The sequence below is a fragment of the Amphibalanus amphitrite genome, unplaced genomic scaffold, assembly GCF_019059575.1.
Source record: "Amphibalanus amphitrite isolate SeventyFive unplaced genomic scaffold, NRLGWU_Aamphi_draft 000303F_arrow, whole genome shotgun sequence".
In the NCBI taxonomy this organism is placed as follows: Eukaryota; Metazoa; Arthropoda; class Thecostraca; order Balanomorpha; family Balanidae; genus Amphibalanus; species Amphibalanus amphitrite.
Window position 1 is genome coordinate 671,595 of NW_024881798.1, and position 14,870 is coordinate 686,464.

At 48.8% G+C, this 14,870-nt stretch overlaps 1 pseudogene; it reads right to left on the reverse strand.

Moving 5' to 3' along the window:
• Nucleotides 1-817: 817 nt before the first annotated feature.
• LOC122387950 lies at nt 818-14,458 on the reverse strand (annotated as a pseudogene).
• Nucleotides 14,459-14,870: the final 412 nt, after the last annotated feature.

The following is a 14,870-nucleotide window of genomic DNA, read 5'->3' on the forward strand; positions in this document are numbered from 1 at the left end:
GGGCGGATGTTATGAGTAAAGTAACAGTGAAATGTGTGGCAGCCGACTGCAGCACAAGTAGGATGTCCAGGAATTCAATTCCGGACATTGTAAATGTTGTTATTTAGCTGGGACGGTTGCATAGTTATAGAAGACATAATTGAACACCAGCTATTACTTTATTTAATTTTTGTACCAAGGCTGACGAAGAAAGCTGCATAGCTTTCGAAAGCTCCCATTAAATAAAGTAATAGCTGGTGTTCAATTATGTCTTCTATAACAATTCCGGACATACGTGACTGAGGGCTAGAATTATCGAAATGCCATGGTCTCCCAAAGGTTCCCGCTTCCACTTCCATATTTAATCTCATCAAGCTGAATATGTGAACTGTCGTGCGGGCAACCGTACCCGTCTGGTGGTGAATCGTGCGTTGGAAGGGCTGGTGACTGTGGAAAGAGGTCTAGGTGCCGCGTCTCGGGGCAATGAACAGCTACGCAAGAGCCGTGTTGGCAGCGGCCGAGATCCGACAGGTGGGGCTGCCGCAGACATTCCGTCGCGGCTTGGCCAGGCGGGCAGCGCAGCTCAGCGATTGGGCCGATCAGTGTACATATAACAGTGCTTTCATCCGTCTTCACCATCCTCAAGACAAACCCATCCACATCCCCTTCACTCTCCCTGTCCGGGCAGGGCTGGCGGTTACCCCACCTGACTACTGGTGGATGAGGCTGGGACCGCTCCAGGATCCATAGATCTTCTCCGGGATGACCGTTTCGGAGGCGGTCCTAACGGGACAGTCCACCTCCCAAACGAATCAGAACCAGATTTAAAAGAGCTAGATCTCTGAGAGCATATGTATTGTGTCATCACGGTAAAGAGCTCCTCACAGAAAGTTGGAAACTGACACTCTCACACGCACAGTTTGCGCCCACCGGTCGCGCGGCCGATGGCGGCGGCGGAGAGTCGTGTTAGCGACGACCCGGCCTCCTACCGACCTCCGTCGAGCCGTGTTTTGATTTGGGATCGGTCGTGGCGCGACACCCACTCGCTCGGTACGCACGGAGTTGAGTATTCCGCCCGATATATCACAGCGCCCGTCCGCGGAGCGCCCGCCAGCGCCGAGCGACGCGCGCGTGCGGCGGGCCCGCCCGGCGGCGAGCGGTCCGCACACGCCCGCTCTGCGCTTTGGCACCGCTTGCAGATGGGTTATGCAGGTGAATACATGCTACACGTATTCGTATCCTAATGTATGAATATATACATACCCCGCCAACAATGAGCGTATAAGATGTCCCAGCCCACCTTACGAGCTAATAACTGGCGTTTGACAAGGCGAAGTGTTCTCAATCGTCCTCAACAAGCGACTGAATCGTTCTTCAGTGCAACTCAGGGCGAGTACATATTGAAAAACGCAAAATGTACAAACTCGATAGGTCACATCAAACCTTCCCGTATCACACACGGCAGAAACAAACGCTAACACTCGAAGCGACCTCTCGGCCTGATTTGTGCTTTTCCGGGTCACCTCTCCCCAGTGTCCCGTGACATTCACGTCGCCGGCGCGGCGGTAGGCGGAAAACTTGTCCACTGCGGGGTGAGGCTCACAATAGCCGAGGTGTGCCGGAATCGACCGCGTGTGACGTATTGGGCGCATCAGTGACAGGCACGCGAAAACGATGGACGCTGGCGGCGCAGTGCGCCCCAGGCACTTTAGCGGGAGGCGGCGGATGAGGTCGGCAGGCGACCGCTGTGCGTCCCACAGTCCGTCTCAGGGGGCGCAGCCGGCGGGAAAGACATGTTCCTGGTACGGTACGTGCGGCGCGTCCGGGCCGAGCGCGAGCGGCGCGGCGGTAGTCTCCGGAGACTTCCATCTCGTGCCGCCTGAGAGTCCGCCAGGCGCTGAAACCTCGCGGCGCGGGGCAGGTACGGCTCGCAGCACCCAGTCTGGGACCACACCTCCATCAGTCACGCAGCAACAGCGGCAGGCGGCGCAGACCAGCCGTAGTAAGCGGCAGGCACTTGAGCGGGAGTGTAGTCCGGGGGCGGCGGCGGGGGCGGGGGCGGCGCACTACCGCGGCGGCGTCTGGGACCGGGTGAGCAGCGCGTGCGCGGCTCGCTCGAACTGGTCAGAAGTGAGCTCCATGGCCTCCTGCATCTCCCGCCGCGTGGTCTGCACAAACTGGGCGTCACAGTAGGCCCCCAGGCCCTGGTCGGCCAGTGCCTGGCGAACACACAACATATGACGTGATTAATCAGAGAGATATATCAAATCCACGAAGTACACAAGACGGAAAGCGCCAAAGTGAACTATTTTAGTGGTGGCAGGCAGGGCTGCGGAGTCGGAGTCGGAGTCGGAGTCGGAGTCGGTCGGAGTCGACAGTTGTGACCGGAGTCGGAGTCGGAGTCGGAGTCGATTTTAGAAACCCGAGCCGGAGTCGGAGTCGGAGTCACCGAAAATCTGTCGACTCCGCAGCCCTGCTAGGTCTGCGGAGTCGGAGTCGGGAGTTGGAGTCGGTCGGAGTCGACAATTCTGCCCGGAGTCGGAGTCGGAGTCGGAGCTGGTTTTTGAAAGCCGGAGTCGGAGTCGGAGTCGGAGTCGCCGAAAATCCATCGACTCCGCAGCCCTGGTGGCAGGCAGGCCTACTGCACGTAGGACTACATTTAAACAAGGCATAAAATCAATTTGAACCTTTTTGTGATTATTTGTTAATCACAATCACAATATAATATAATATAATCACAATATAATCACAATATAGGTACTTTTACTGTCCGACTTCACCTGTCATTGGGTGCAAGCCCGTTGGTGATTATTCAATAAACAAACAAACAAACAATCCAGTGAAAACGTTGCATTGATTCCTGGTGCCCTTTTCCTAATTGTAATCCGTTTTACTTGCAAATCTGAGCCGGTATGCGTAATCATGCCATAGAGACGGTCCGATGTCGCCTACCTGCCCGACCAGGTTCTCGGCGGAGCCGATCAGACCCTGGAGCGGCCGGTCGGGTCGGTCGGCCGGTTGCTGCGGGCTGGTCGGGACTGAACGCGACTGTCCGACGCGCCGCTGTGACGGGTGGACGGCTGCCACGTCACCACCGGTCACCCGGGCTGGAACTGAGGTCAGAGGTCACAGGTCACCCGGGCTGGAACTGAGGTCAAAGGTCACAGGTCACCCGGGCTGGCACTGAGGTCAAAGGTCACCGGTCACCCGGGCTGGAACTGAGATCAAAGGTCACCGATCACAAACAGTCTGACATACGGACAGTGTAACTGGAACATCCCATTGGCTACTGACAGTCCGACATACAGACATAAGGTTCTCGATTTGGCGCTACTGAGGAAGTTCTTTGGACGTCTCACGGGTCATTAAACCGGCATATATCATTGTACATTTAGCACGCGCATTTTATCGTCCAGCGAGTACTTTTCTGCCAACTGAAGCTAGAAAACCATTATGCGCCCACCTTTAGCCCATGCCGGAATCGGGAAGGAGCGAGCAAAATTTCCGTGACGAAACTTTTTAGAATATTTGGGCACAAGACTGCAAGAGGAAGGATAGAAATGGGAGGCTGCTTGCAAGCTGCAAAAAGCTTGATGTGCATGCCTATTGCGACGAAACTTAGCTGTTTCGAGACATGCTTGTTCGCCACTATCGGCAGCTAACTAAAAAGAGATTTCCTGACGGTCCTCTTTTGTTCAATGCATTGCTAACGCAGTCCACAACTCATCCCGGGGCACCACATTGCTATTTGGTACTTACATGAATGTTTTACCTAATAATCACACGTCCAGAAAATGAGAAAAGTTCATGCGTGAAGAGAAAGGCCGGTTGACAAGCCAAGAACCACCATGCATTGCTTCACAAATCATAGTCGGCTGCGTCACCTTCCGAGTTCAGAGGCGCTGACATGCCACAGGGAAAGCCGCAAAAGCCTGCCTTGAAAACCGGATATATGAGAAAATGCGTCCAATCACCTGCCGGAAACATAGCAAGACATGACCATCTTTTTACTGGGCAATAGACATCCCACTACAGCCGCAGAGTCGTGCCCGGAGCCGGATGGACAAGAACGACATTTGGAGCCAGAACGGAGAGAAACCGTCTGACCTGAGCCACCGCTCACCCCACCGACCTATGGTGCCGGGGGCAGCCGGCGAGGAGGGCGAGCGGCCGCACTGCGCCAGCCGCCGCCGCCGCGCCGCCGGCGTCTCGGCCGGCTCTCTGTCGCAGGCGTCCTCTACGCTAGGCAGGCTGCGGCTGCTGCCGCGCCTGCGCACCGCGGAACACACAGCAGTCGGTCCTCCGCACACGAGAGGACACGAGAGGACACTCGGCGACGGAGGAAGCGTTAGTGCGAGTGGGTCAGCGGCATTAGTTCGAAGATGTTACAAAGCAAAGCGGAACGCGTTAGATGGGATGTGATAGAATATTGAAAATGGTTTCATAGTGCGGGTGTGTATAATGTATTGTGCTTTACGGCGGACGTAAAAATCATCGAGTCAATGAGCACACGCAAACCGAGCTTACCATCGTTAGGACTCAAAAACATGGCAGATTTTCTGGAAAACAGTAATGGCGAATAAATAAAAGAAATCAAAAGGCGCGGTTACGTTTAATGCTCATTTATGAATACATCCTTCAATAATCTCTTCATGACTGATTTACGTATAGGCTTCAAGAAAACCGCAACTTAGTTTCAAACAAATCTTATAAAGCTGTCTTCACCCTCAGCGTCTGCATATCAGTTTCAGCATAGCGGCTGGGTGGTCTGAATGATCCGTTTAGTTTTACAGGCTATTTCTTTGGTCGCTCACCTGCCGCTGGGGTTGAAAGCCTGCATTGGGATGTCCTCCGGTGTGCCGGAGAAGTCTGAGCTACCTCCGCCGCTCAGAGGACGATGCCTTCCGTTCGTCACCTGGCCGGGCAGGGGTCGGGGTCAGAGGTCAGACACATGGGATCAGTGGTCAGTGAGAGCGGGTGCTGGTGTAAGAGAAATAAACAGAATAAAAATGAGAGAAAGGAAAAACAAACTGAGACTGGTGTCTTCAGCTGCACTCAACTAGCACTCAACACAACAACATATTCGAAGAAAAGTGCATTTGGTCTCCGTCCCTTCGTTAAGTTGGCGAGCTGAAATGTGTTGTTGTTAGCCATTTCGAGTCTAAAACACAGCTGAGTGCTACTTTGCCATGGCGTCGAGCATGCTTTACGCCATCCGCTACAACCGCGAGTTGCGGCGACACTGGTTCAACTTGCTGCCGTGGCGCTACTTCAAAAAGGTGGAACAGAAAAGCCTAATCAAACTAGCTACAGCTACCGATTGTGTATAAAACAACTATCCCAAGCCTCTCGGCAGAATCGAAGTTCCCAGACTATCGCGATTACAGCCGCAGTATCTAATTGTACGAGCATAATGTGCTAAAGTGCCTTCAAACTAGTGAACCAGTAAGCAGTGTCATACTACCAAAGCCACACGTGTGCTTCTGCTGAAAACCCATGCACGTCAAAAAGTGCATTTTCTGTGTATGCTGTCAACTACTGTCGACAAAATGTAATGGATTGCAGTCGACGTCGAAAACTGACCAACCAGTAGCAGCTCGATACTTACGCGTATCCGCGGCACGACAAAATCATCCTGAAACGACCCATCGTGCGAAAGTGATTAGCAAAAAAAAAGTTTATTTCGAAAAAGAAACCTGCTGAAGTCTTGAAGTAAGAACTCGAGTAGGTACTTTACCTGCCATACCCAATTACATCCATCATTCCCAAAAATTAGAGCGTGCTTGCGCTTTTCGAATGGTTATTGGCACCGGTTTACATAAATCAGCACAGTTTTGTCAGACTGAAGTGAAATGGTTATTTTTTTTCAGGATTATAAGTGTCGAAGAATCAAAATCAGTCGAGAATTGAGACAACATTACAGAAAACATGAAAGTCCAGCGTTTCTTTGCGGCATTTGAAGCTCCATGAGCGCTAAGGTGGTTGCCATCGGTGCTCGACTAGCATATAGAAAGCATATTACATAGTAGGTATGTATTATTTGTTCTGCATCTGCAGATCTGTCATTGGTTGATATTGCTATGCATCACCGCAATTACCCTCACTCCTCAGTGCTCAGGTCTCAAAGATCTGTTAGCTGTGTGACCGTCGACTGGACTGCAGGGAGAGCCTCTATGTAATCTATCCCACTCGCTCCTATTGGCGTGCCGGGCGAGGAAAACTGCTTACGTGAGCGTGCGCCGCGTTCCGGATGGTCCTTCCTCCGTGTGGTTGGCTGTTGTGTCGCCGAAAACTGGACCACACTCGGCCGAACAGCACGTGGTTTCTCTGCAGGTCACAGCGGAGGTCATTTAGGCCCAGACAGATGGGTTGAAATGCTTGAAGACATGTTAAAACTGAGCCAAAGGCCTGTGTAGTTTCCAAATAAAACTTCCTCCAGACATTGAACTTCAAACCCTTCACCTACACTCGTCTTACTCGATCCGCTAAACTCCCTCGTCTTACTCAGTGGACGGGAGTGCTGCATATGTGGACATAGCTCACTCAGTGGTTAGGAATGTGTCGCTAACTGTTCAATAGCTCACCCGATGTGTGGGAGTGTCGTCAGCCACCATCTGGTCCAGGTTACCAGAGATGGCCCGCTTCAGCTCGGGCCCCGCCTCGTGCAGCGTTCTCAGGCCCGCCTGTGGCCGCAAAACATGGTCAAGCTTCAGCAACAGTCAATCAGTGGGTATAAAGATACAGTAGTCACGTTAATGACTACGATGAAAGGCTCACGTTTTGAGCACAAAGTTCGCAAAGGACAGATTCACACCAGCCAGGACAGATTCACACCAGCCAATACCTTACATAATATATTCTCCACTGATAATAACGTACGGCAAATGTTTTCCGCTGAACTCAACGATGTACATACTACACTTATAAGGCCGAGGAGATACTACAAACCGGGGAGCATTCATTCTGGCCAGGGTTCATAATGTCCAGCCCTACAAACCAATGATTATGTATCGATGATTACCTGTAACGTGACGGTTGTTGAGTCTTCATCTCCGTCTTCTGGTTGCGTCTCGTCCTTTTTCTTCTTTTTAAACTTCCTGAAGTAGTCTTGTATGAGGAAGGTGGCGTAGAATTTGCCCACGGTCACGTCGTCGTCCACTGGGGAGGTGTTCATCACACTCAGTTTCAGGCTACGTGGACCGGAAACAGCTAATGCGACTTATCCCGCGCCCCGTAGGGGGGGGCCGAAACGGCCCCCCCCCTGTCCTTTTCGGTCGATATCTCCTAAACGGCTGGAGATATCGCCACCAAACTTTCAGGACCCCTCCGGGCATCAATTTTACACATTGTTACCAAAAATTTTTCCAGAGGCTATGATAGGTTGGCCACAAATGACGTCAGAGTGACGTCATGTTCTGTCATTTTCGACCGAAAAAAGACCTTCGCGAGTAGACCTGTCAGGACTACAGCTTTGAAGATACAGAAAAATGATCAAGACATAAAAGGTGTAGAATTGACAGGGCTACAAAACTGCTATCTCGAATTTTTGAAATTTTTGAGTTTTGACCCCCAAAAATCAAAAAAGCATTTTTTGGATATATTCGCCAAAAAATCCAAAAAGTTTTTTGAGTTTCGAAAAAAACGGAATATATGTGATAGTGCCTACCGTCTTCTATCTACATACCAAATTTCAGATCGATACCTCGTTTTTTGGCCAAGTTATAGCGAAAAAACTTCAAAAATGATGACGTCAAATTTTCAAACTCAATTTTTGGCAATTCTAGAACTCGTAGAGCAAAACGAAGACCACCATTAGACTCCCCGTGACGAGCTGCATCGAATCGATACCCATTATATGCAAAAATATCAACTTTGAAATTTGACCTAATTTGACCTGACCTTGACCTGACCTTCACCAAAACGTGACCTAGGCTGGCCCCAAAGGCTGCCTAACCCACATAATCGCATTTGTCATGTAAAATGGACCATAAAACATGTATCACACGACACATTCATATTGTGACCCCCGGTGACCTGACCTCGCTGTGACCTGACCTGGTATCAGTGACCTCAGATAGCAAAGTATGTATTTGACGAACAATGTACCATCGATGGTTTTCAATAAATTACCAATTTACTCGCTTTCACAGCACATTTCTTGAATTGCCTGTGAACGGTGAAAACCTGACCTTTGACCTGACCTGTGACGTCATCGGTTTGACCTAGGTCAATGAAATTTGGTCACAAGGTAGTTCCCAGGTGGGGCTATCGAACGCCGTTTGAATTTTGAAAATCGGCCGGTAACTTTCCGAGATCTTAGGGGGGGGGGCCGAAACGGCCCCCCCCCCTACGGGTGGTAGGGTCCGCCGGTAGCCCTACGGGGCGCGGGTTATGACAGTCGGGAGAACATTATTTTGCTTCAAGTTACTTTAATCACACACGATTTAAGCTGGGACACTTTAATGGACGTTACCGCCGAAATGACGTAAAGATCAGTTCTAAGTTAACCATCTGGTAGCCCACTTTAGATATAAGCCTTCGGAAACGTTGTTTGAACCTTGCCTATTTGATGCGTCCCTCCTTCTTGACCCTTTTATTTGTCCAGTTTTCAAATCATAGATGTGGTTTTGATGTTATCAGCAGAACAAAACGTTCAGTTTATTGTGTTAATTTTATGAAGTGGTTGATAGGTAAACCATATGATGCTTACACAGTATTAGTCACACCAAAAAAGTTAGACTCAAATAAATCGTTAGACGCACAAGGCAAAATGATAGTTGCCGTGCCATTCCAAAGTCTTGGGTGATTCATTGGTGATTAAGTGCATTGTAACTTATAATCGCACGTTGAATGATAAAGGAGGGCAGTGTACAATCACATGGCCGTGTAGCATCCAGTCGCTCCGATTGTGTGTTAGTGCGTGCGGGTGAGTTAGTGCCGGCGCGTCACGGCAGAGCAGCGCGTGCGGTGAGTTGGCGGCACACGGACGGCACCTGCTCACGGCACGCGGCTCCTTACCACCCTCACCGCCTGGGGGCGGGACCACCTGATCCAGCAGCGTCGGAGACGTCCGCTTCCACACTTTCTTGATGATGGCGCGCAGCTCGGCGTTCATGTCGTCAATGTTGCCGTCGGTTTTTATCCTCAGTGATGTCCTCACCACGGCGAACAGTGTGGCGTTAAACATCACCGTACCGTCCGCGTTCAGAGGCATGTTCATCGACACGAGTCTTTTGCACGCCACGCGGTGCGGACACAGTTTGCCGAAGCCGAGCGGCGGAGAGATTTTCCGCAGCAGGGTGACGACGTCGACGTGTTTTATTCGTCCCTTGGCGTCGGGGTCATACTCGGACCAGAGCCGCACAAACTCGTCCAGGTGGTGAGGGCCCAGGATGGACCAGTCGCGCGTCAGGTAGTCAAAGTTGTCCATGATGACGGCCACAAACAGGTTGATGACCTGTGGAAGATTAACAAATGTAATCACTTATGACATAAGGTGTTTATAAAATGAAATACAATAATATACGAATAAAATATGAAAAAGGTAAAATAATGGCCTGCAATTTCGGGAGCCGATAAATGGTAAATACACGGATGTTCCTTGATGAGGTGTCCAAATGCCTCGTCTTTTTTCTTCGCTAACTGTAGTTATTAATCGCTTACCAAGAACGAACAGAGCACGTAGAAGCTGACGAAGTAAGGTATGGCGAACACGGTGCCACACCCGCCTTTTCCGTCTGGGACCTTAGGGTCGCACTCGCCATCCACGCACGCCAGCATAATCTCCTGCCACGCCTCGCCTAAAAAAAAAACACATATCATGTTTCAGTATGGACACATTGAACTTCATTTGCAATTTAGTTTTAGGTTTAACTATCTTTTATAATTATCTATGATAATGAATTCATGTTCTTGTTGGTGTTGAGTTTATCTGCTAGCCACAGCTCCCCATTCATCCGTCAGTCCAGGCGGACTAACTACTGACCTGTGGCCGAGCGGAACAGCACCAGCACGGCCTGCGGAAACGTCTGGAAGTTGTTGTTACGGTCTATCGCCGTGTCGTCGTCGATCGCGATTTTACCAAACACCTGGAATGAAAGGGATGTGGTGATTACACATCGATGTGGTGACAATCATCGCATGCTCGTTTAGATATGAAAACTGAAGTGTAACGAATGTCTAGGTGGTACTGCAGGGCTATAGACCTCCGGTGGTTCTTTCGACCACCAATACATAGCTGACTCTGAGTCACCAGCACGTAGCTGACTCTGAGTCAGTCTGAATGAGCTCGCGCCTCGCACCGTACCTGCATGCCGACCACAGCGTAGATGAAGAAGAGCATGACGATGAGCAGTGCGACGTACGGCAACGCCTGGAACGACTTGATGAAGGTCCAGAGCAGCGTACGGATGCCCTCGCCGCGCGAGAGCAGCTTCACCAGACGCATTACTCGGAACAGCCGGAAGAAGTTGATGCTGATCATCTGTGTTTCTTGTTGCTGTAAAACGTTCATCGGGTTAGACTTTGGAACATGAATATACATACATGATTTGGAATGATGCGATGTAATGAGGAACGCCATTCATCACAAGTTAGATCTACGCAGTCGGTGAATTCGATGCCTTTTTAGTTATGTGCGACAACACAACAGTCATGGTACAACGTTACTGATTTCTTTGGTAACTTACCATCACCAAACCGAGAAAGATGTCAATGAAGGACCCCAAGACAATGATGAAGTCGAACACGTTCCATGGGTCGCTGAAGTAGTTCTGCGAAGAGGAGATCAAATATCTAAAGGTGTGAGAAGCTGAATAAGGTGATCATGTTTCTCTTGCTCTGAGGAATGACATAATTTAACATCAATATCAAATTAATCTTGCAAAGTCCGACCGATGCCCCTGAAGGACAGAAGAATTATCCCAGAAGGGACTATCCCACCTTTAACATGGGGTTTGAGTTGAGATAGCCAAGTTTGCGGCGAGGTTCAGAAACCACTATCTATCTAGGTTGCAACCCCCGCGGCCTCTTGGTGTTGAAGAAATTCGTTCCCTTCATTTGAAAATGGGCCTTGTACAAGGCCCTATCTTCAGCATGGAGCGACCGTTAGTGTGACGTCACCTCGTTTAGTCATTCTGATTTAAATGGGTTTGTTCGTTGAAAAATCGCTTAAAACTTGGTCTGAACTTTGTTGTGGTGCCTACAGAGTAAAAAGAATCAGCTTTATGACAGTAATGTGGCCTGGGGAAGAAGGTAATTTTGGGCTGTGACGTCACATATTTGAAAGTTTGTGTTTGGAATATGGGAAGCCTAAGATGTTTAATGAAAAATAAATGCCAGAACCGTGTTCCTGGTCATCCAATCTATAAAGTCGGGCACAATTTAACTGGTTTTAACAACATTTTAGAAGGTGGGATAGTCCCTTTAAGTCCAAACTGTGCCGTTTTATTCAATAAATGTAGACTCACTTTGATGTCAAAGGTATCGTTATCATATTTCTTTGCCACCTGTACGACGTTAACAAATAGATAAGTTTTTTTTCTGCTGTAAGACTTTAAGTGTAAGCCCTTCCCAGTTCCTAACCACAAGATCATAAATCTCTTCCATACGCATGGAATCTCTAGCATACCTTAAACCGGAAAGCCAGCAGCTTGAGCACACACTCGATGGCGAAGGCTGACGAGAAGATGTAGTTGAGGATGTCGAGCGCCTTGGTGTACGCGGCTGGCTGGCCGTAAAAGCCCATGGCGAGTGTGATGGTATTACAGAGGATGAGTACGAATATGAAGTACTCGAAGGGCTGTGAGGTGACGAACCACCACACGCGGTACTGGAGACGGTGCTTGGGGATGTAGCGACGCACCGGGCGAGCCTTCAGCGCGAACTCCATGCAGTTCCTCTGGCATGAGGAGGCGTCATAAGTAAGCTGAACAGTCTTTGGCTGACATTTTAACGTTAAGGCTGAATTCATTTTGTACATTGTACTTTTTGATATTTTCAAACTGTTGTTTAAAATTTCAATGGTTGCCAATGGCCCACTCGAATGCTCGTAATGAAACAATCAACGTTTTACAGATTATTTTTTTTTAATCTAAATGAACCTTCCAAGCTTACCTGGTTTTTGTCCAAATCGATGTTTTTATACTCCTGCTCTCCCTCGCTCTGGAATGTGACGATCACGAAACCGACGAAGATATTGACCATGAAGAAGGCAATGATGATGATATAGATGAAGTAGTAGACGGCCACCATGGGTCGGTAGTTGTAGACGGGACCCATATCCTCCGTATGGGAGTCGATCGAGGTGTACAGAAGACTGGAAAATAGGAGTGCTAATCAGCATTTACAGCATTCATTCGAAGGGATACGTGTGCCGGGAAAAAATAATTATGATAATTGTAGGGTAAGGACGACTTGATAATGAAGTTTTAAGGCGCCTATGAAAGTGGTTTAGATTTTGGCACAGTTACGCGTAAAACAAAAAAAAAAAACACACACACACACAGGTTAAGGAATCAAGGCTCCTTATCCCAGTCCTGCGTACTTCGGCCAACCCTCGAAGGTAGAGACGGTGAAGAGGGTGAGCATGGCCTTTCCGACGTCGTCGAAGTGGAAGTCTGATCTCGTCCACTCCCGTTCCTCCACCGTGGGCTTGGAGGCGTCTCCCTCCACGTGAGTGACGAAGGAGCCCCTGCGAGCGAGACACACCTGCTTAGAGTCATCAACCCTCACTGGTGATCACCGAGGCCGCTAGACGCAGTCAGGCGAATGTTTTTGGTAAAATGTGAGGTTCATGTTCACAATTGTTACGAAAAAAAATGCTTAGGCTTAACGCTAGCTTCAAGCTACCAGTCTCTTATTTGTACCTATTGTTACTTTATAATTTACCTGAATTCCACCCAGTTCCGTTAAATACCTTCAAATCCATTCCAGTCAGTAATCACCTATCACAGCTCTTCAGTAGACCACTCACTTGCATTCGTCCTCGGTGATTTTAGACGTGTCGCTACAGGTGAAGAACTTCCCCTTGAACAGCTGTACGCCGATAACGGCAAACATGAACTCGAGCAGACACGTGACCAGCATAATGTTCCAGATGGTCTTGATGGCCACGATGACGCATTGAACCACGTGCTGGGAACAGAGACGGCATTTGTTAGGTTATACTCGGCTCGTCTCAGACTCTCATCAGTGGCATGTGTCTGCTGATAAGTTCATCGCTACATAGAAGGGGAGCCAAACACTAACATTTTGAGTTGCATGTCGAATTAGACTGAAATATAGAATATTGAATGTTTTCGGAACCAAAGTCTTTCGACTTGAGCTCCTATGTGACTAAAATATTTATGCAATTTTACCGAGATAACGGAAAATGCTTACCTTGAGTCCTTTCGCCCTGTTGATGGCCCTGAGGGTCGCAGGACTCGGGCCACACGGAGAATCTTCACCACGGAGATGGCATCGGCTCTGAAGTAATGGCAATGAAATATGAGATGCTGCTACCTCAAACAGATTATCTTTATGCAACTCGACAGGGAATATTAGTTACTACTTTCTAATAAGCTGCCTGTTCATGTAAATAATTCGTCGGCACTTCAGATAAGACTGCAAACATTTAAGTGTGATGTCTCAATATTACGTTACAATTCATTGCAGCCCAACTTCAGGTAGCTTCACTACTTTACATGGAAACTAAGATCGCTTGTCATTTGTCAAAGCCTCTGGTTAAGGAAGGTGTTTTCACGGCCACTGTGAATACAGGCTGTACCGCGCGGCAGCGCTGTATTGCGGTACAGCCTACCAAGCAAGGTAGCATCGCTGATTCCAGTGGAGGAGTGTAGAAACGTTCAGTACGGATGCATTACATGTTTGCTTGGTCGCTGATGTCACCTAAAAAATCATCACACCATGGATGATTCAAAAAGTTGTTTGAAAATAAATGGCAGTGGACTTACGACGAGGCAAACGATATGAGTGAGACGGCCACCACCAGCAGATCGAGCAGATTGAAGGCCGACCGACAAAAGGAGCCCGGGTGCAGGATAAACCCGTAGGCGATCACCTTGAAGCCGATCTCCAGCGTGAACACAGTCGTGAAGAAGACATCAAAGTTATTCAAAATCTGAAAATAGCGACGGGATATCAATTGGTGAAACCCATATCAGACTCGGTCCGAACTAGTTTATCGTTTTTTTGCGGTTATATTATGCAAATATATTCAACATCAGAGTTCTAGCAAGTGCAAACAGCATAAGGACCGTCGTCTCTCCTCTCCTACTGACCCTATTTCGGCTGGAGTTGTCGCTGGTCTGGATGGGATCCTCGGCTGCCAGCATGGCTGACGACACTAAGATGCACACCAGAATCACGTTACCGAAGTAACTGTGGTTGCAGAACCAGTGACAGAACACCCGGAAACTGTGAAACAAATGCGAAAATGTAGGCATCGATTCAGACAGACAATTATCAGTTTTGCACGCCTTCATACTGGACTGCTTTGCAAATGGTGTTAACTATTTTCACTGTGAATCAGAGGATGGTAGCTGTGGTGAAATAAGCGGATGTGCTTAACCCTATTCCTGGCGGGGGGGGGGGGCCTCAGGAGCCCCCCTGAGGTTTTTTGGTTATTTCTCCCAAACGCGTTGAGCTAGGAAGCTCAAATTTCTGACTTTTCCTAAAAGGCTTCTCCGCAACATGTCTGAAAATTTTGAGTTGATCTGACCTCAGGTCAGGTCACCAGAGGCGGTTTGGTGACCCTACCTCAGAAAAGTTTGCAATCACGCCAGAGCTAGAGTTTTTGTCCGATCAATTTCTTCTCTTCAGGTTTTAGTTAGGGTACCAGTATGTGCAATTTGTATATCTCGGAATTTTGATATCGGTGACCTAAGGTC